At 37.1% G+C, this 22939-nt stretch overlaps 1 long non-coding RNA gene across 2 annotated transcripts in view; it reads right to left on the bottom strand.

The window, feature by feature from the left end:
* LOC127516722 (uncharacterized) overlaps nucleotides 1–22939 on the bottom strand; it is a 29445-nt gene that overhangs the window by 2454 nt on the left and 4052 nt on the right. For both annotated transcript variants that reach the window (XR_007931064.1, XR_007931060.1), the window contains exon 2: nucleotides 2878–2957. This is a non-coding gene — a long non-coding RNA (uncharacterized LOC127516722). The remainder of the gene's footprint in view (nucleotides 1–2877; nucleotides 2958–22939) is intronic.

The following is a 22939-nucleotide window of genomic DNA, read 5'->3' as shown; positions in this document are numbered from 1 at the left end:
ACACCACAGATTTAGTTCTCGGGTCCTCTAAACAGACTGTTGTCGCGATTGGCAGGTCGATGGTGGCGATGGTGGCCACGGAGAGACATCTGTGGGTGAACCTTGCTTAAAATGCTGGGGCAACACAGCTTTTTCTGTGGCTGGTCCCACTTTATGGAACAAAGTGGGACCAAACCACATTAGGGTTACTTCTGCCTTATCTGCATTCAAATCTAGTCTTAAAACATATCTCTTTTCATTGGCTTTTAATACATTGTAATGTCTTGTTTTGTTCTTCTATGCTTTCTTTAATAAACTAAACTGAAACTGAACCTTGCTAGCATTCAGGAGAAAGAGAAGGGTTTCTCCTCAATGTGCCGGTTTCACCTTCTGAACTGTTCGACACATCCGCTGAGGCGGTGGTCGTTAAGTTTAAGGAGGCGAAGGCATGTACTGCAGCCTTTAAAAAAGTTCATACCGCGCCGACTTGGGTCCGTACCCAAGTGCAGGTTTTAGGGCCTGTTTACACCTGGTCACTTCATGCGTTTTCATTCGAGATGGATGTAAATCCAATTGCTCAAGCCACTTCAGGAGGTGGTCTGGGACACATTCCAGTCAAAACTGATAAAGTCTAAATGCATCTGGCTGTTGAAACCACATATGTAAATTTTACTCCTCCCAAAAATGCTAAAATTTAAAATTTGTGCGAGCGTGTTATAGGCTAAATAACATGTTATAGCCAGATATGACAGCGCTACTGCATCACCGCAGATGAGCAGCTGAGTATCTCTTCAGCAAGCCAACCCACAAACTGCCGCAAATGAAACTGAAAGTAAGTCGCAGATGTCAAAACACAGTCATCTTCATTAAAAGTACTGAGACTAAATGATCTTACCAGTGCTATTGCCACGTTCTCTCCTATTGCGGTCTTTGATTTTGAAATAAGCTGATGATCAATAAGAAGCAGCTCATATTTGTTGCTTTCGGTGATGTGAACTCCATTAAATCAGCATATAGCGCGGGAATTGAAAATCGGATTTATAACCGTTTCCCACATACATTTATGTGGGCAAGTGTAAATGGAATCTTAGGCTCATGACCAAAGACTGGGCCAAAAGGCTAGTGTTGCCACTCGCGCCCCTCCTCCTCTGAGGAGCAGAAGAAACACGATCTAAGGGAAGTGATTCAATCAAGATGCTCTCAGTGCTCTGGATTTGATGAGGTTAAATAACTTTTCCTCCTTCCCTTTGAGGGCTATAACATCTGCCCTCATTCTTCCTCAACCTAACATGAATGACGCACAAGAACAAACTTCTTCCGGAAGCTCATACATGCTGCGTAACACACGAGAATGAACCTCATTGGTTATGCAGCACGTTTGAGCTTCCGGAAGAGGTTTGTTCGGTTTGTTTGGTCTCATTTGAGGCTCATTTAAAGCCCCTATTGCTGTAATTAAGCTATCTTAGGTCAAGCATTATTTCGGGCTGCTACTCTTCTTGATTGAGGAGGTAGGAGCTTTAGAGCATTTCACTGTGGGGCTTATTGATGGTAGGCATCTGGTCTCCATCCATGTGTGTGTATTTTAGATTGAAGGACCCTATCAGGCCATCTTGAGATGCCCACAGGGGAAGCTGGTAGGTATTCCCTTCGCTTTAGAGGGTCATCATGTAGAATATTCCACTTCCCTAGAACCTTTTTTGGTCCTGGGTGTCCCCTTCGGGCCATGCAGGGTTTCTCCACTCAGAGGGTCGGTTTGCTGAGTCTCTGCTGTCCAGGACTTCCATCTCTAGATTCCGGTTTGGTAATGCCTGTTACTGTTGCAACACTCTCTCATCAGAAGCTAAGAAACAAATAGGTTGTTGACTGAGCATGCCACTGCAGTAGGGTTATTGTAAGCCCAGCTGTATTCCCTTAAAGGTATCTATTTGTAGGACAAATGATCCCAAGCCTTAAACTCTACAGCTGGGCCATTCTTCTCATTTTACCTGCGGGAGTTTCCTGTCTAGGGTTTGTAGTTTGGGCTATGGCTGTAGAGAATAAAAGTCACAAGCAGCTGCTGGTGTGACCTCAGGGGATTCTGACCCTGACTTATGAGTCAGGACGTACAGCTTATTCAGTGCTTAGCACTGCCGATAGGGCACACTTCCCCTTAGCATGGCGGAGTGGGTATTTGTACCCCCTAGCATCTTGTCAGATGCAGTGCGAGTTCCCATTCGAAAGGGAGCGTCTCGGGTTACAAATGTAACCATGGTTCCCTGAGAAGGGGAACAAGACACTGCATCTCACTGCCATGCTTCGGGCTACCTGTTATGTCTTCTTCAGACGAAGAAGTGGATGACATATCCTCAGGCACCCCTTTATACTCACGGTCGCACCAGTGATTAAGTCACAGCCTGTCGCCGGCAAATATGATTGTTGTGTTTGTATTTGTTTCAGACACCGGTCACAGTAAGGCTTTCCCCCTAGTTTCTTGTCAGATGCAGTGTCTCGTTCACCTTATAAGATGTTTTTTAATATAAAATGTACAATTACAGGAAATACTGCAAAATGTAAAACCAAGAAGGAACATAAATCAGTTCATCATCATTCAGGATTTCATGTAAATTAGTTAATTTCATCATTAGTTAAGTCTGCAGAACTGGAACGCCTGTTCTTCATAAAGTTCTGTAAATCTCCTGCTGTTTACATGTTCATTTATTAAATATTTGGGCTAATGGTGATGGTGTTTTCAGCTACCAATAAGAGTATAGTACTCTCAGCTCTATATATTTAACAAATTTGAATCTATTTAGCAGAATTTCTTTCAAAAGTAGCACATCAAAGTCTGTTTTGACCAAAACCAAACAGCAGCCCCAAGAGGAACTGGCTAAAACACATTTACAGATACTGATTACTTACAAAACACTGAGAAAAACTGATCCTCCAAAATTATTGCAGTGAGATGAAGGATTAATCTGTAGTGCACTGATCTACCATATCTGTAAAAGCATAAGCAATAAGCAAAATCAAGCAAATGCAAAATCAATAAAAAGTGTGCACGTGCGCACACACACAGATATGTACTGTATGTAAAGTATATATGAACATATTAAAAAAATGATACACCTTACCTTGTAGTGAAACACCTTATTTAGATCTTTGGCACTGACTGTCTCACTTATATGACATGTCAACAAGACATATTTGCTGATGTCACTGAACTAGTGACAGGAACTACTCTATAGCAAGTAACAAACATTAGTTGTCCCACAGGTTGTACGTGTGTTTCAGGTGGAAAGCAAAACTTATGCAGAAACACATTAGGGACTGTTCATGATGGGATTTACATTAAAGCTACTTTAGATTCAACTATGTCTTACTCATATTCAGATATCATATATTCATTTTATTATTCATTTTATTATGTTATTCATAACTTTTATCAACAACATGAGATGTGATTTATATTTATGATATTATTAAACATAGCCTTAGCACTGTTTTTTTTTTTTTAAATGATCAGCTCCCTCGAGCTGAAATATTTATCTACATAATTGTAATAAATCAGTAAAAGAATCAAGTGATAAACATGGAAAACTCAACATCATATCTTACATTTATAGAATGATGAGCATATATTTATAATTATATTTAAACATACTTTTCATAGATTACAATAATTTAGCATCCAAATAAGCCATTTGTCCAAATGGAGACAAGCTGCAATACACAGCTTCATAATTAAAAACAAACAAAACAAACAGCGTGAAAACTATATTTTAATTATTAAAAGCAAAGAAAACAGCACAAAATGAGCAATCATGCACAAATCAGGACAGTGTAGAATTTTGCACAGACAGCCACAGTTTATGGATGTGACCTTTGACTCTGATAAGGTTCACTCTCCACTGACTGAGCTGGAAATGGAAACTTCTATAGTAATGTAATATGATAAGAATCGTTCAAAGTTTTCCTGAGGAATTTTTTAACTCTTTAATGTTCTTCACTAATGAAGTAGGTGCAATTCTGGTCAAAGTCTACCTGACCTGAGTGCTGTATCACATAAATCCTGTCAAATCGTGGAGTGGAACAGCTTGATTTAAATAAAACAATGATGCAAAATCAGCAGAATAAAGTTTGTTGGGTCCTAGACTATGAGCAAAACACATCTGCAGACACTGATCACTACACAATAACAGAAAGACTGAACCTCTAAGAATATTGTTGTGAGTTGAGTGAGATGAGCGGTTAATCTGCGAGTTTGAATAAAATTTTAAGTAAAAACAAAGAAGTCCAGATCGGCTGTGCTATTGGAGCTAAGTTGATTCTAATTCATTATTGATGTTTTTTAAATAAATAAATAAGGTCTCTCAACAGAGACTATTTAATGCTCTCACCGTGTCTAGGATAATTCTGCATTTGAAAAAGGTTGTTGTATCCAGCAGTTCCTTACATGTAGCAGCTTCAGTGTCTCGAGTGAGGTCAAAGACGCTATATAGACGCTCCTGTTTTGTAACTGTAAAGCAATAATAATCAGCTACATGAACACATAAAATGAATCCACCCTATGCGCTGCAGAAGTGATGGGAGTGTTCATATTCTGATAATGGCTGTTGTGGGTGGAGCAAAGATCTGCAAACAGAAACTGATGCTGCTCCATGCCACATATTTGCATGAGCAGAAGAACAGGCAAATGTGAGTTGAAAGTGGAATTAGTTTGGTATTGTTACAGTTCCCGTCAGTTTTGGACTCCATCTCCCATAATCCTCCCTGGCCCTCACCTGCACTCACTCCACCACTCTGTTATCATCCGCACCTGCAAGCCATTTACACTTCATCACAGCAGTACATGAACACACTACTCACCTCCCTCAGTTGTCCATTCTCGTTTACACGAAGGACTCCTAATGCTTACCTCTAAAGCTCCTGCAATTCTTACCGTCTCAACTCAAGCGTGTTTCCCTTATCCTCCTGTTCTTGTCTGTGTGTGAGTTTACCTATCATCATGATTCATTCATCCAGCACTTCAACCAGCAACTATCCACGATCCACAACCCTGCAAAGCAAAGGACAGTATCATTATTCCTATTATCACTTATCAAAGACTGCATCTGCTTTTCACTCACCTGCTTCACTGTCATTTACTGCTGTCAGTCAATAAACTACCACCTACTTGCATTCCTGTTGTCTCCGACCCTTCTGTCTGTAACAGGTATACAATTTTCATTTTAATATTTTCTGTTTGTTGCTTGCCTTTTAACACTAAAATCATACTTTTTGATAAATCAGAAATACTCAATAAAGAATGAAAATTCTGTCAATCAGCCCCAGTCCCCCTCTCATTCTTCATAGGCATACCTATTTTCAAGAGCATCTGATATTACTGAAAGAGATGCATTTACACAAACAAAAAAAGAAGTTAGAAGTATGAGTTCCCAACGTCATTTTTATTTCAAAACCAAGCCAGAGAAATCACATAGTATTTCATAGAAATTAAAGGAAATCAGCAAATGAATCAATTTGTGATTATAACAGAAGACATAACATGATAATATCATAGTGACGGGAGAAGTGAGGCTTCAGCCCTCCCTGAACTATGGAGATAGAATCGTTCCAATATTCCAGATAAATAGATTATGATCCACAAATATGTCAGGAATTTCACAAAAATGAATTAAATTCACAAATAAATAAAATTAGATTTTCTAATAAATCAAAAATACAGAAAAACTTTAATATTGTGAAATATTATTACAATTTAAAATAATGGTTTTCTATTTTAATATACTTTAAAATATTATTTATTTCTGTGATGCAAAGCTGAATTTTAATAAGCCATTAGTCTTCAGTGTCACATGATCCTTCAGAAATCATTCTAATATACTGATTTATTATCAGTGTTGGAAACAGTTGTGCTGCTTAATATTTTTTGGAACCTGTGATACTTTTTTCAGGATTCATTGATGAATAAAAGGTTAAAAAAAACAAAACAGAAAAGTCTTTTCTAACAATATAAGCCTTTACTATCGCTTCTTATCAGGAAAAAAAAAATGTAAAAAAAATTTAATTTTGCTTTCAAAAAAGAAAGAAAAAAATGACTGACCCCAAACTTTTGAACAGTAGTGAATATTGTTACTATTTTGTAACAATGTTTCTATTTTGGAAAGATTATTATTGTTACAAAATATTTATAACCGCAGAAAGATTTCAATACACACCATGTTTTAAAACCTGTGCAGTCAGACCCACTCCAAGCAGGACTCGAACCCGGGTCGCTGGCATGGGAGCACAGGCGTAATTTGCGGGTGGGATGGGTGGAATATGTCCCCACCACTTTTTGCCAGGGTCGATATTGTCCCCACCACTTTTTGAAACATCCCCCTCTAGTTGATTAGCAAATCATTTGTTTGTTTTAAATGATAGGTGATCTGGCGCTGGGATGTGTTGTTTTTGAAAACAGCTGTTATCAGTGGTGCAAACAGTGTTCTCTTGGCGCTCGTGCACACTGTGGAATAAACATATGGCAAGACTTTTACTTTCTGACCCCTGGACGTTACACCTCTAGCTGTGTCCCAATTCAGGGGCTGCACAATTCGAAGTGCATGAAAGGGGTGGGGCCTTTGAAGTGGAGGAAGGTCTAACTGAGGTGCAGGGTTGCCAGGGCTGTGCAACAAAACCATCCCAAAAGTAATGTAATCACGGCAACGGTATAAAAGTAGCTCAATTTCAGACTTGGCAACAATGAGCCGAGTGTCGTTACATGGCCTAGCAGCTGTGTGACAGCTGACAGTGGATGTTTGTGTGTGCATTTTAAAAAGGGAAAGGGATGCAGAAACGTTTTATGACTTTCTATTAGGTTTTGTGCTTCAATGCTTCAATGCCGGCGCCGTCGGGACACCAGACTATATAAACAGGTAAAATATGTATGGTTAAATTGTGTAATGTCAGTTATATATCGTTAGCAACTACTAGTTAACCTTGTTTATTTCTTATGTTAAATGTAACGTTAACTGTGAAAATATATTTTCACATTTATACATTTACTCTGTATTTAAAGGTGCAATATGTAAGAATTTTGCAGTAAAATATCCAAAAACCACTAGGCCAGTGTTATATATTTTGTTCACTTGAGTACTTACAATATCCCAAGTGTTTCCAACTATTTGTAAATCGTGAGAAAATTGCAATTTTAACCAAGGCTCTGGGACGTGTGAGGAGTCGCCTGTCAATTGCGTCATACCCGCGTTACCCTCGGTTTCCGGTTTTATTTTGTAGAAACCATGGAAACGCCAAAGACGCTTTAATATTTACATGTTTTAATAGGTAAGGGAACAACTGTTTTGATGTATTTATAGACAGAAAAACTAATTATTGTTATATAGCTCAACACGTTTAGTCTTATTGTTTAAATCTAATTTTCTTGATTTTTTGTGAGTACCATGCTTTACCATGCCTCAGAGAAAAACACTATGTTGTGAAGTAGCTAACATAGCATAATCAGATACGGCTTTATTTTTAGTAACAGTAATACAGCATTTTCTCCATCATACAATATGTTTTAAAATTAATTCCATGCCATTTATCAACACAAGCCATCCAGCATTTAATATGATATTCTAAAATCGATCTATCTTACTGCAGTGTGTAACAAGTGTCTCACAGCAGCCACCGAGCGAACGCACAGAGTAACATAATAACATCATTTTCAACACACTGAAATGTATCTAATATGATAAACAGAGCTGCGTTACCTCATACTCATGACCAGAAAAGCGGAAGCGGCGCCGGCGACTGTGACATAAGAAAAGTTCCACTGCTCACGGCATGTGTTGTGCAATCGCTCCAGCGGCCTCGTTCAGCTCCCACAACACTCGGTCCTGCTCTGCTTCATACTACAGTAACATTAATAATCACATCCATGAACATGATTTCTTCCCAAGTCCTATCCCAATTATTTTCCACCAGCTTGTGAGTTGAAGACCACATGTCCTAAGATTCCGCCCTCAAACTTGGCATCATCAAGCTACGCCTTTGTTTTGAATAGGCCTCTAGCGACCTCTAGCGGACAGAAAATTTTACATATTGCACCTTTAAGTCTAAATTTAGAGCACAGGACTTAATATTTAACTTTTTATGAAAAAAACTATTTATGAAAAACTGACGTTTTGGACATCATGGATATTACAGTTTGATTTAGATATTACATATTGGTGAAAAAATATGAACAGTATATAATAGAAACACTAAACATGTTTAGTCCCAGACTAAAATGCATGTTTGAGTTGTTTTAACTAAAAGAAACTTGCACTGACATATCCTAAAATATACCTGCTGAGCATGACTATTTGTAACAGGCAAGATAATTGCAAAGCTAAGTTACCCAAGACAAAATTTGAATGGACCACAGAACTGTTTTGCATGTTGAAATATTGTATGGTTTGATTTGAGTATGTGAGTTAATTTCTTTTATTCTTCCTTCTTTCTGAAAATATCTCAGTGACATGGCAGCCGTCGATTGAGTCAGCCCTGCAAACCTGTTGGTAGACAACACAGTGGACAGTGGAAATATGCACTCAAACACTCTGGAAACCATCCCAGGTGATGTCCCACCAGCAGAGAGGCCTTACCAGGGTCTCTAATGTGGAGCCCATCCAGGTCCAGCAGCTTCACCAGGGTCTCCCTGCTCAGCTGAATGAAAGTGTACACAAAAATGTTTTGTTCTGTTTTATATACTGTTAATTAAAAATGTTATGTTGTTTTTCTGGTGTTAAACTTAAGTTATGTTGTAAATAGTTGTAAAAGGTACTTTAAGTAATGTATAGAACAATGTATTTTAATGTAAAAACATTTAATTTACATGATGAAAAAATGACTGTATGGAAGAATGTTTCATGTAAAAATTATAAGTTGCATAAAAAAATAAACAATGTACAGAACACTTTACTTTTATTTACACATGTGAACATACATAAAACATTTTACAGAAATTACTCTGGCTCATGTGCAAATAAATTAGATTACAAAAATAAATAATGTATACAACTTATGCATTTCATTTTTAACGTACATCACAAAAATAAGCTGTAGAGAAATTAGGCTGTTTCTTTGAAAGTGACTTTTTTTTTTTTTTAAATGTATATTGACAAATTTCAATGTACCCATTTTTTGCACTGTTTTCTCTTCTTGAGAAAACTGGAAAAAAAAGTGTGTTTGCATCACCGTGGTGCGATGAGGGCCGACGTAATTCGAAAGTGACTTTAAATGCACTGGCTGCGTCCGAAACCTACTACTCAGTGAGTAGGTACTTAATTTCAATAAGTACTTACTGTACCTTTATCTTTGAAAATTGTTATATGCTCTTATTGCAGAAATGTCTTGCGTACTGGTGTCTTTTAAAGATGAGGAGAATGAAAAGCTCATTAGCCTGAAAACAAACCGAACCAGATTGACAATGTCGTGGGTGTGTTCTTTAAAGACAATCAAATTTGTCATCCCTGCTTAGGTGGCAAGGCAAAGTCTGTTTTTGTCAGCCCAACTTCTTTGATGTAATATAGTGAGTGGAATAAGTTTTCTTTCTCTTTGTATTTTATATCAATATAAGATTATCCAAATCAATGTGATAAACATGTTAGAACAAAAGTAGTTACATTATATATATATATATATATACACACACACACACCAAATTTTGATGCATCTCTTAATGGAAATAACATCACAACATTTATTTCCATCAAGAGGTGCATCAATTTTTGGTCAAGATCTTGTATTGACAATGCAAGAGGTGAACGCTCTGTAAAGTCTCCTCCAGCACATCCCAAAGACTTTCAATGAATTTAAGGTCTGGACTCCCAACCATTCTTTCACACTTGGACATCCTGGAATAATGATGTGATGTGTCATGCCATGATGTGTCATGATGTGTCTTCCTACATGGTTGTTTAACCCCTTAACTGTCACGGTCCCCCTGGCGGGTAGGCCCCACATGGGTTATCCCAGATCTCTGTCTCTATCTCTTAGGTCCACACTCTTCAGTGTGCACACTACATGCTGTTAAATGTAACACTGAATCAGTGTTGGAGTTAATGAGATAATTAGGTGATAAGGAGCAGAATCCCCGAAGGACAGAGGAACAACATGAAGTACGACTTACAACTTTCTTCAGCCATAGTCTTAGATGAACTGAAGATAAAATACATTAAATCTCTGAAGATCTGATTAAACAACTCCACAAACAGCATTACCAGCTTCATTTATTACTAACCAGACTGACTTTATTTCTGACATACATCTACAAAAGTTGTTATTGAGAATTAAGAGAGGTTTAGATGTTGATGAGTTTTTGAAAATAATAGTTTCGTTTGATGTCACCATTATTGAGGTCAGTGTTTGCTTGACTTTTGGTGAAAATGGGCAAGCAAAAAGATACCTACCAAAAGTGGTGCAAGGAAGGACAACAGGTGAACCGGCATCAGGGTCATGGGCACCCAAGGCTCTTTTATCCACATGGGGAGTGAAGGTTAGCCCTTCTGGTCCAATCACACAGAAGAGCTACTGTAGCTCAAACTGCTGAAAAAATTAATGCTGCCCATTAAAGGTGTCAGAACACACAGTACATTACAGTTTGCTGCGTATGCCCATGATGTGCCCATGATGACCTGTGTACATCTCCAAAGTGCCTACAATGGGCATGCGAGCATCAGAACTGGACCGTGGAGCAATGGAAGAAGGTTGTGAATGAGTCACATTTAATGTGATTGGATGGTTGGGTGCGTGTGTTTGCTCCGTTAACCTGGGGAACAGATGGCAGCAGGATGCACTGTGGGAAGAAGGCAGGTGGAGGCAGTGTGATGCTCTGTTTGGACCTGGTATTCATTCCCTAATGGCAATGGCCTCTTTCAGAAAAATAATGCCCTTACAGAAAAAAACACATGAATTTCCCATGTTTTCCACATATGCAAAGTTCTTTCATAGATGGCACAGGCTAATTGGTTCATTACTCTGCTTGCAATCACATTCTCTATAGGGCACAGCTGATTGTTTCCTGCTGTATCAGTAGCCAATCAGCTCGCTGCTCAACCTACAAATACTTGGTCGGCATTTGCTGTAGCAGTTGCAGCTCGCTTTCAGAAACCCTCCATCTTCCCCAGCTCCACCTGTATGGATCTGCTACGGGTAATTCATGTATGCTATATTATACAGTAGCAGAAAGTCTTATACTTGCTCACAGCAGCGTGTTGTGTATGTATAGGTAGCAGCAAGTCTCGTACTTGCTCTTCAGCAGCAGCAATAACCAACAGCATCAGGAATAACAGCAGCAGTGTAGCAGACACCAAGACCAAACATATCAACATTGTTATAATCCATTTCCACGCCATACACTCCGAGAGCTGTCATGACAGAAGTGAAATTCATGTGTTTTTTCTGTAAGGGTACACTCTGCCACACTGCAAAAATTGTTCAGGAATGGTTTGAGGAACATGATGAAGAGTGCAAGGTGTTGCCCTGGCCTTTAAATTCCCCAGATCTCAATCCGATTGAGTATGGGATGTGCTGGACCAATAAATCCTCACAACTTGCAGGACTTAAAAGATCTGCTACTAATGTTTTGGTGACAGGACACCTTCAGAGGTCTTGTAGAGTCCATGCCTCAACGCGTGAGGAGGACCTACACAATATTTAGGCAGGTGGCTGATCAGGGTATATAGAGAATGTTACAACAAAGCACTGTAAATGAGAAATGAACTATCATCTAATATATTACAGATGTTCTAGACTATACAAATGTAGCATAAAGGTCTTAACTACATCATTGATAAAAAATTATATTTGCTGATTTTATTCTGAACTAATTAAAGGAACTACTCTGGTAACACCCTAGTTGTCAGGTTGTACGTGTATGTCTGTTGCTGTTAAGGTGATGATACATGGGGCAACTTTTTGAGCAACGTTGCTTAGGCACTTTCCCATTGAGAATGAGCAACAAATTTCTATCTGGACACTTTAGATCGGTGGTGGGCAATTTTTTTGAAATCGTCCAATCAGAATGCTGACAGCCAATCATGTGACCGGCTTGGACATTTCAGAAAAAAACTCAAACAAGTTGGTGGGCTCTCACCTGCAGTGGAGCGAAGAAAACGTGCGTGAACATATCTTTTTATGCTGGTAAGTTGTCATGTGTCAACCCAAAACAGGGAATTTATCTTATTTAATGCTTAAAATACCAACATATGTCCAATTGAATGTACCTAGGCTGTAATATAGCCATCAAATGTTTTCAGTTATTTTTAGTTCTCCCTTTTCCCATTACAAATCAGATCAGAAAGGCATTTATATTTAATAAAAATAAAGAAAATATTTGAAAAGTTGACATAAAGTGCCTAACAATAAAGTATTTATTGGGTTGTCAATAGATTTGCTTCTCTGTGATTAGTTGCTGCCAACTGTCCGTTACCCTAATTAGTTGCCCTGTGCCTCACCAGGTTGCCCGTTGACGGCAACATTTCTCAGCAAAATTGCTCAAAAAGTTGTCCCGTGTATCATCACCTTTAGTCTACTGCAGAATGAGTGCAATTATTGGGTTTATAAAGCCAATTATAAACCCAACATCCACACTGTTATACAATGTAATCCTATTATATTGAATGTATGTAGTATTGAATGTTATATTAATAACTATAAATTGAAATCACTGTTTTTACTGCAGTGAAAATGTTCAGATTTGACTTATTTTTGAAAGTTTGGTGAGGGTAAGTAAATGATGAGAGAATTTTCATTTCTGAATGAACAATTCCTTTATTGCATTGAAAATAGACAGAGTTAATTAAAAATAGAACCCAATGCATCTTAATAATCCTGAGTAACGACACAAATGATCCATTGACATGATCCAAATCTATTTACTCATTTTAAAACAATTAGTTTGCTATTATAGGTTATTAAAAGTCCAGGAAGGCACTTGCAGTGTAAGGCACTACATTTATTTTGGATGAACAGGAATGTTTGATTTCAAACATTAGTGTCTGTAGGATCCAGACAGATAAACACACATAACACAAGCTCAATGACGATGACGACGAGTACGGCGCTTCCTGATCTTAACTTGTCTGATGAAATCTGACCATTCCATGCCTTGAATGATCTCAATGAGGCCTTGGCTGATGCGGAAGGTGCTGTTCTCATCGAAGCGCCCCTGCCCTAAGTGATGTGTCACGTAAATCCTGTCAAACCATCTGCCATTCCAGTCTGAATTGACTGAAACAACAATACGATCTGAGTTGCTTGCATGTACGTCGCTGTTGTAATTCTTATTGACTTGATGAGGCAGGTCGTCCCGATAGTGCAGGTTGCCCACTTCATAGTACAGTAAGTCAGTATCAGGAAGAAGTTCTTCTGCGTTATGGAACAGGTGGAAGCCAAAATCTCCATCTTCAGGGTCGCATCGTGCAATCATATTGCCGTCTTCATCAATTTCAACACATTCATCAGCAAACCACCACAGCAGACTGAGACCATGTCTGGGATACGGCTGACCAAACTTGGTCTCTCTCAGATGGGCCAGTTCATTCAGTGTTCTCACTCGGGTCATTCTCTAGAAATAAAAGAGTAATAAGGAATGGACTACAGTGTAAAAATTACATTACAAAAATTTGCAGCCTGGACTTTATCATACTATGAGAAGACACTGACACGAAATGAAAATTTCATTTGCTTTCAGCTTGGCACATAATTAAAAATGAGTTCAGTATAACTTTTTTCTATCTTCAGATATTGATCACTTAAGCAAGTGTGCAGGGTAGAGATAAAAATGTAAAACAGAGTCTGACGGTGAGTTCAACTGTTAGTGAATTGCTTCATATTGATTTTTATTAAAAAATAATAATAAGAGGCAAAACCATGAAACAGCAGAACTAGTTCTCATTTTAAATCAGTTTATCTGAACTGTAAAATCATAAAAATGATTAAACTAATTAACAGCACCCTAAAGCCAGGAGAGACTAGGCTCAATTATTTATTTGTTTGTTTGTTTGTTTAACAGCCAGTTTCAATATAGTCTGTTTTTGTGGACTAAATTGACACAGTAGGTTTCATTTCTCTTTAAACACAAACCCACCTCGACCGTCCATCTGGGATACCGATTGCAAGTGAGAGATGATTTCCACTCAATAGAGTTTTTTTTTTTTTTTTTTTTTTTTTTTTTACGTCAAAGCTGTTGTAATAAAGCATATATAAACAGCAATATCTGGTCTAAGGTTCAAAATGGTCCCATGATAGGCATATAAACAAGCATTCAAACAGAACACAGCATACTGTACCTTGTTCACGCGCTGTGAGGAGATCTGCGTCTGTGCAGCTCACGCGCTCACTTTATTCTTCATGTGTCTGTTAGTGGGCGGTGAAAAACACAAACTATCCGACACTAACACTGGACTTCCTTGGATGAATATCAAGGGAGGATCGGGTTTTTTTTTTTTTTTTTTTTTTTGTGGAACTAAACTACACTAGACTCATGAATCTCCACCTAAAAATGAATAAGAAATAACAGGCCATGTCCTTTAAATTAGCAATTAGCAAAATTAGCAATTAAATGAAAATAAGCTAGCTATATAATTGTTACAGAATTTAAAACGGGTACTATTTCTTTGATTCAGTTTTTAGTATTTTTTTTTTTTTTTTTTTTTTCTCACCGTGTTAAGATGTTTTTTGTCTTTATTGAAGGAATGTTTTTTACAGCTGCGGAAGAACAGATGAATAACTGGGAAAGTGAAACTAAAGCACACTGACAGTTGGGTGTGTCTATTGATGAGAGATGAGAAAACACTTAGATATTATTAGTAGCCTGTATTCATAAGGGCATAGCGTCATGCAATATGATTAAATGTCGCACTGTTTTTCTAGGCTATAGGTATATTTTGAAGTCAGTTTCTGTATTAGACACTGTGACTACAAAAAGTTACATTTTTAACTTTCAAAAGATATTTCATTGATTTAACACAAATTGGCCGTCTGTGACAACATGCCCCAAGAGTAAAGAGGAGTTTTGTGTACCAGTTCACAGTGAGCAGAGGTTAAATAATAATTGCATGTCTTGCAAAAACGTAATTGCAAAAATAGAGTCACTCAGGTGTGAATAAATAATAAGAACCTAGTTCTTCCAGTTTAACAGGGAGAAAGTATGGAAGTTTGTTTCCGCCATGCAGGGATGGATGGATGGATGGATGGATGGATGGATGGATAGATAGATAATTTGCAAAAAATTAGAAGGTCTTCAACTAGATCTTTGGCACAGACTGCCTCAATTTTGTGACATGACAACAATATGTTTGCTGATGTCACTGAACTAATGAAAGGAAGTTTTTCATTTTATTATATATTATTCTTAACATTTATTATCAACATTGGATGACAACATTTCACCTTGTGTCTCCCACAATCTTAAATATTTGTCTATATCATTGCAATAAATCATTAAAAGAATACAGTGATAAACACACAGTTCTCAACATCATGTCTTAAATTTACAGAAAAGCAAACAATACATTTATATTAAAACACATTTATCTTAGATTATATGTACATTTATTCATTTAGCAGATACTTTTATCCAAATAAGACATTTGTGATCATAAAATGAAACAGAACATGAATAATAGCTACAGGAGAACTGCGGCTTTTTGAAATATCCATTGCACTGAACTATTGATGGCACTCGTGGCAAAGTAATAGACATTTTTGCATTGTTAAATTAAAAAAAAATAAATCACACAAACACAAGTCAATGGTTTTGGGAGTTTTAATAGTTCACAAATTCATTTTTCTCTCAACATTCTCTGTTTGTATTTATGTCAAAAAATAAGCACAACAAATATGAAACGAAAGTACTATAAATCAGGAAGTAACCACCGAAGACATTGATTGAGTGTATCACGCAATATTCAGATTAATATCAATATTAAGATTGATTCTTATAGTTTTACATTTGGTCCTTCTAAATCTTGAATATTTATTTACATCATTGCAACATTGTATTTTGTATAATAATAAACATGTAAATATATTTAATTTCTTTCATTCAAATAAGCAACTAATCCAAAGAAAGCAAAATGCAACAGCTTCAGAATGAGCTAGAATAACAAACAGCAGTGGATGAAAACTATTTCAGTTTAAACCATAAAAAGACAATAGCAGCAACAATGAACAACAGTACAATCGAGACACAAAATTTACTCATACATCTAGTTTCACTCTGCACTGGCTGAGGTGTGCGTGACGGTCTTGCTTGAGCATTGGGCATTACATTGTTAGTCATGTCTATGGAGCAATGTTCAGAAGGATTGGGTGGTTTTGGAAGGATGGGTTTTCTGAGGAAATCCTTACGGCTCAAATTTTTAATGTCCTTTATGAGTTTGATGCTAATGCGGTAAGTGTGATTCTGGTCAAACTTCACAAGATCTGAGTGCTGTGTCACATAAACACTGTCAAATCTGTTCCACCTTGAGTTAAATAAAACAATGATGCGATCAGTGTTGCTGTTGTCTATATATCCTGTGTAATACTGAGTGACGTACAGTGGCAGTGAGCCAGTGGTGTTCAGGTTTCCCACCTCATAGTATGGGAGGTTAGTGCGAGGAAGAAGTTTGTCCCAATTGTAGAATCGGTGGAAGCCAAAAGCTTCATTTGCAGGGTTGCAGCGAGCAATCATACGATCATAGTCAATCTGAACACATTCATGAGCAAACCACCACAGCAAGATCAGACCATGTCTGGGAGGTGGCCAACCATACCTGGTCTTTCTCAGATCAGATAATTCATCCAGAGTTCTCGTCATGTTCCTGACAGTTCTGCTGAAAATAAATAAATAAATAAATAAATAGTGTTCTTGTAATGCAATAAATGTTATTATATTATATTTCCTTTCGAATGGGAACTCGCACTGCATCTGACAAGACACTACGGGGAACGCCTTACTGTGACCAGTGTCTGAAGCAAATTCTCGTTATTTAACACCTGATGATACACTCGTGTTTCATGTTTGGGGCGAAGAGTACGCACGCTTAGTCCTCGAAGGGGCTGTTTGAGTACATTGTGAGCGACTTCCTCTGAAAAAGCTCCACTCTTGTTTGTCCCTCGGCTAGATTAGATCTGCCTTGGAGGCGCGAAAAAGTGAGAGTCGCTCTTGGTAGACTAGACGAGCAATTCCTGTCTGGACATAATCACCCAACTCCTGTGAGCCATCCATTTCTTCCTGATCACCACATGGAGATTGATGAATCCTGGAAGAGACAGCATTCAGCCCGTATCCATCGATTTCAGTATTCTAATTATGCGAGGGGATTATCGAGGGGATGCGTGAGCGAGGATGCCTCCTATTGAAGAAATGCTCACAAACTATCTCTCAAAGAAAGAAATGTCATCACTGAAAGCAAAGCTCTGACCTTGCCATCCAAGCCCCTTAGAACAACATTTTGTTTGAACACCATGCCGGTGTTGCAAGCATACCAAGCCGATCTGCTGAGGGACCTGGACCAGGATCTTTCCCCTGATGCAGTGGCTGAGCTGTGCCGCACCACGGATCTAGTTCTTGGGGCCTCTAAACAGACTGCTGCCACGATTGGCAGGTTGATGGAGAAACCTGGGTGAACCTCACTTAAAGTGCTGGGGCAACAGAGCTTTTCTTAAATCAGCAATTACAGAAAAAAAAAGTATTTTAAACCACTTTAATGCTGTTATTTTTCTGTTATTAAAACAGACATGTTGGTCTGCTTTATCAGTGTAGAAATGTTTTCTGAAAACATTTGCAATTGCTGATAAAGAAGCAACTGAACAAAAGTCAAGGGTCAAGAACTCAACTACAGCAAACACTGATCTCCATGATGGTGATCTCAAACGAAACATTTTCAATAAGACATCAACATCTAAACCTCTGTTAATTCTCAATAAGAGCTTCTGTAGACGTGTGACAGAAATAAAGTCAGTCTGGTTAGTAATAAGTGAAGCTGGTAATGCTGTTTGTGGAGTTGTTTAATCAGATCTTCAGAGATTTAATGTCTTTTTTATCTTCACTTCATCTAAGGCTGTGGTTTTCAGTGCTTTCAGTGCTTGTTCACAGCAGGTGTTTGAATGATTGAAAGAATGTTTCAGGAACATCATACTAACCTTTAAATAACATTCTACTAACATTAAGAAAACTGGACAATTTTCATGTTCTTAGAATGTTACAAATAAACGTTCCTAGAATGTTGAATTTTAAATCAAAATTAAGTTGAAAGAACGTTTGAGGAACATTATACCTTATAAAAAAAAAACGTTCCTCTAACGTCAAGAAAACTGGACGTTTTTTACGTTCCCAGAACCAACACTGAATATTTAGAGAACGTTCTTATAACAAAATTCTGTTAGCTTGGTATCTATCTATCTATCTATCTATCTATCTATCTATCTATCTATCTATCTATCTATCGGCTGCTCTGTTTTTGTGGACTAACAAGTGGACACAGTAGGTTTCATTTCTCTTTAAACAAACACCCACTCAACAGCCCATCTGGGTTATAGATTGCAACGCTATTTGGTGTAGTTTAAAAAAAAAGGATATGTAAACAGCAACATCTGGTATAAAGTTTAAAATGATTGTATATTATAAAAAGAAAAAGCAATCAAACAGAAAACAGAATACTGCACCTTGTTCACACGCTGTGAGAAGACCCTTGTCTGTGCAGCTCACGCGCTCACTTCTTCATTTGTGTGTTAGTGGGCAGTGAAAACACACATGAACACTGGACTTTTTTGGATGATTATCAAGGGAGGATCAGAAAAACATTTCTGTTGAACTAAACTACACTAGAGACGCACGAATGCCAACCTTAAGTTGAATAAGAACGTCTGTCTTTGACAATACCTAGCCTATTAGGCTAATATAAAATTAAAATCTATAACTTTTACAGAAATTAAAACGTTTGCTAATGTATTTGGTCCTGCTTTTACTATTGGATTTGTTTTGTTTTTTCTCAAAGTGTTATTAACAGATGGTTTTTGTTGTTATTGAAAGAGTGTTACTTTCTACAGCTGCGGAAGAACAGATGAATAACTGGGAAAGTGAAACTAAAGCAGACTGACCGTAGCGTGTCTGTGTAAGATGAGAAAAACACGTAGATATTAGTATATTCATAAAGACATCGTGTCATGCAATTTAACTAAAATTAAATATAAATTGGTGTTTAAAATTACCATGTAGCCTATGTGTCTGTCACACTCTTTTACTCCAAATATTTAGACTTATTTTTGAAAGTCGGTTTCTGTAATGGGACAGTAAAGAGTAATTCAGTGTAAAATGAGTCTGAGGTGAATAAATAATAAACAGGGAGAGGTCAGCTGACTATCTAGGAAACAGAAACTGAAGCAGACAGACAGCAGTGGGCGTGTCTAAGATAAAATGCACTAGAAACACACACTGGGCAAAGTCTGAATCATATTTGATTTCATTACTCTTTACTGTCCCATTACTTATTTTATTTTATTTTATGTCCAGGCTTATTGGGCATTCTCTGTAAAAATACAGCAATGGTAATTTTAGCTCAAAATCAGAGGTCTTGAGTTTCACAAATGTATCTAACAGTTAAAAACATACAACAATAATGTCATTTTGACACATATATTGAATTGATATCCAATGTGCTGTTCATCTTTGAATATTCACACATTTTAATTTGCAAAAAATTAGAAGGTCTTCAACTAGATCTTTGGCACAGACTGCCTCAATTTTGTGACATGACAACAATATGTTTGCTGATGTCACTGATCTAATGAAAGGAAGTTTTTGATTTTATTATATATTATTCTTAACATTTATTATCAACATCGGATGAGATTTCACCTTGTGTCTCCCACAATCCTAAATATTTGTTTATATCATGCAATAAATCATTAAAAGAATACAGTGATACAGTGATGTCTTAAATTTACATAATAGCAAACAATACATTTATATTAAAACACATTTATCTTAGATTATATGTACATTTATTCATTTAGCAGATACTTTTATCCAAATAAGACATTTGTCCAAAGAAGACAAGCTGCAATACACCATTTCAAAAAAAAAAAAAAAAAACATGCAGCAGTGGATAAAAACTATATTTTCAATTTTAAAAGCAAGACGAAAACTGTAAAAATGAACAATAACATCAGCATTTTGCAGCATTTTGAACAGGTGTCATTCTCAGTGGATGGATGTGACCTTTCACTCTGATCGAGTTCATTCTTTGACTGAGCTGCAGATGGAAACTGTGAGGGTCTGCAGTTCTGTTCTATAGTAATCTGATAAGAATCGTTCAAAGTTTTCCTGAGGAATTCTTTCCGGCGTAACCTTCTAATGTCCTTCATGAGTTTAATGCTAATGCAGTAGGTGCGATTCCAGTCAAAGTTCACCTGACCTGAGTGCTGTGTCACATAAACGCAGTCAAATCTGTTCCACCTTGAGTTAAATAAAACAATGATGCGATCTTTGTTGCTGTTGTCTGAATATCCTGTGTAATCCTCAGTGACATAATGTGGCAGTGAGCCAGTGGTGTTCAGGTTTCCCACCTCATAGTATGGGAGATTAGAGTAAGGAAGAAGTCCATCAGCATTATAGAATCGGTGGAAGCCAAAAGCTCCATTTTCAGGGTCGCACTGAGCAATCATACGACCATTGGAGTCGATCTGAACACATTTATGAGCAAACCACCACAGCAACTTCAGACCATGTCTGGGAGGCGGCTGACCAAACCTGGACTCTCTCAGATCAGACAAATTATACAGGGTCCTCATCACGTTCCTGACAATTCTGCTGAAAAATAAAAGTAAAGAACACGACTGGTTTTACTTCAACAATAGTGCACTTGTAATGCAAAGGAATATATTTTTAATATCAAACATAAAATTACAGAAAAACTACAAAAAGCAAACCAAGAAGGATCATAACAAGCACTAAAACCAGCCGAACTTCAGTTGAATCCTCTTATTTCCTTACTGGTAAACTCTGCAGAATTGGAACGCCTGTTATTCATTAAATTCTACAGATCTGATACCCTTTTTATGTTCACTTATTAAATATTTGGGCTAATTTGACGAGGTTTTCAGATGCCAATCAGAGTGTAGTACTCTCAGATCACATTCATGTGCTCAAAATCAGCAGAATAAATATTGGTCACTTACACAGAAATACAAGCAGAAAGATCTCTGTAGTGATAGAAAGACTGAAAAACTCTTGCATTGAGTTGAATGAGATTTCTGTAAAAATAAGGAAATCCAGATCGGCTGTGCTATTCCAGCTAATTTGAATCAAATTCATGAATTATTTTTATAAACAAAAAAACAAACAAAGTCTCTCGACCTGTGACAATTCAGTGCTCTCACTGTGTCTCTGGTAATTTGAAAAAGGTTGTTGTTATCCAGCAGTTCCTTGCATGTAGCAGCTTCACAGTGTCTCGTTTGAGGTCAAAGACGCTGCTATATAGACGCTCATAACCTGGTTTTAATAATAAATCAATAAAATTCAGCTACATGAACACATAAAATGAATCCACCTGACCCTGCAGAAGTGATAGGAGCATTCCTATTCTGATAATGTCTTTTGTGGGTTGAGCAAACAGACCTGCAAACAGAAACTGATGCTGCTCCATGTCGGATATTTGCATGATATTTAATATAACGCTATGACACGAGTTTTATAGCCTTCAGTTATAATAGACATATTGTACCCATCACAGAAAGCGTTCTACATTTTTAATAAAACATTGTTTAGTATGTTTTTAAGCCATTTTAATTATGAGGAATTACTGTCCTTATAAACCACATTTACATTGTAACACCAGAGTAATATCCATGCCATTATACAAATTTATGTCCTCATAAATCATATAAACACACACACACAGAAATCTCAAACGGGTCTCATTAGTTTGGTTTAAAATGTACATTTTAATCTTTTGTTTGATGTTTCCCTCAGACAGACAGCCTAAACATCACTTTATTTAGTGACATTGAATGTCTGTTTTATTTTACCTATAAAAACTTGCTTTTAATTGCACATAGTTTAGTTTTTGTTTTTTTTTTCAACAAAGAACAAAAATTGTGCCAACCAGCGCCAGTCTCCCTCACATTCATTTGTTTTCAGTGGCATCTGATATGATATAGGCCTACTGAAAGAGAAGATTCATTTACACAAACAATAAGAAACAACAGTTCAGAGAATCAATGTCCTATATAATAGAAAAGAAAGAAAACCAGCAAACAACTCAAAATTTGTGATCATAAAATGAAACAGAACATGAATAATAGCTACAGGAGAACTGCGGCTTTTTGAAATATCCATTGCACTGAACTATTGATGGCACTCGTGGCAAAGTAATAGACATTTTTGCATTGTTAAATTAAAAAAACTAAATCACACAAACACAACTCAATGGTTTTGGGAGTTTTCATAGTACACAAATTCATTTTTCTCTCAACATTCTCTGTTTGTATTTATGTCAAAAAATAAGCACAACAAATATTAAACGAAATTACTATAAATCAGGAAGTAACCACCGAAGACATTGATTGGAGTGTATCACGCAATATTCAGATTAATATCAATATTAAGATTGATTCTTATAGTTTTACATTTGGTCCTTCTAAGTCTTGAATATTTATTTACATCATTGCAACATTATATTTTATATAATAATAAACATGTAAATATATTTAATTTCTTTAATTCAAATAAGCAACTAATCCAAAGGAAGCAAAATGCAACAGCTTCAGAATGAGCTAGAATAACAAACAGCAGTGGAGGAAAACTATTTCAGTTTAAACCATAAAAAGACAATAGCAGCAACAATGAACAACAGTACAATCGAGACACAAATCAGCATACAGCAGCATTTACTCAGACCGCTGGATTCACTCTGCACTGGCTGAGGTGTGCGTGACGGTCTTGCTTGAGCATTGGGCATTACATTGT

Source organism: Ctenopharyngodon idella, chromosome 1 (genome assembly GCF_019924925.1).
Source record: "Ctenopharyngodon idella isolate HZGC_01 chromosome 1, HZGC01, whole genome shotgun sequence".
NCBI classification, from domain to species: domain Eukaryota; kingdom Metazoa; phylum Chordata; class Actinopteri; order Cypriniformes; family Xenocyprididae; genus Ctenopharyngodon; species Ctenopharyngodon idella.
Note: the sequence above shows the minus strand (reverse complement) of the source record. Positions and strands in the feature narration are given on the sequence as shown.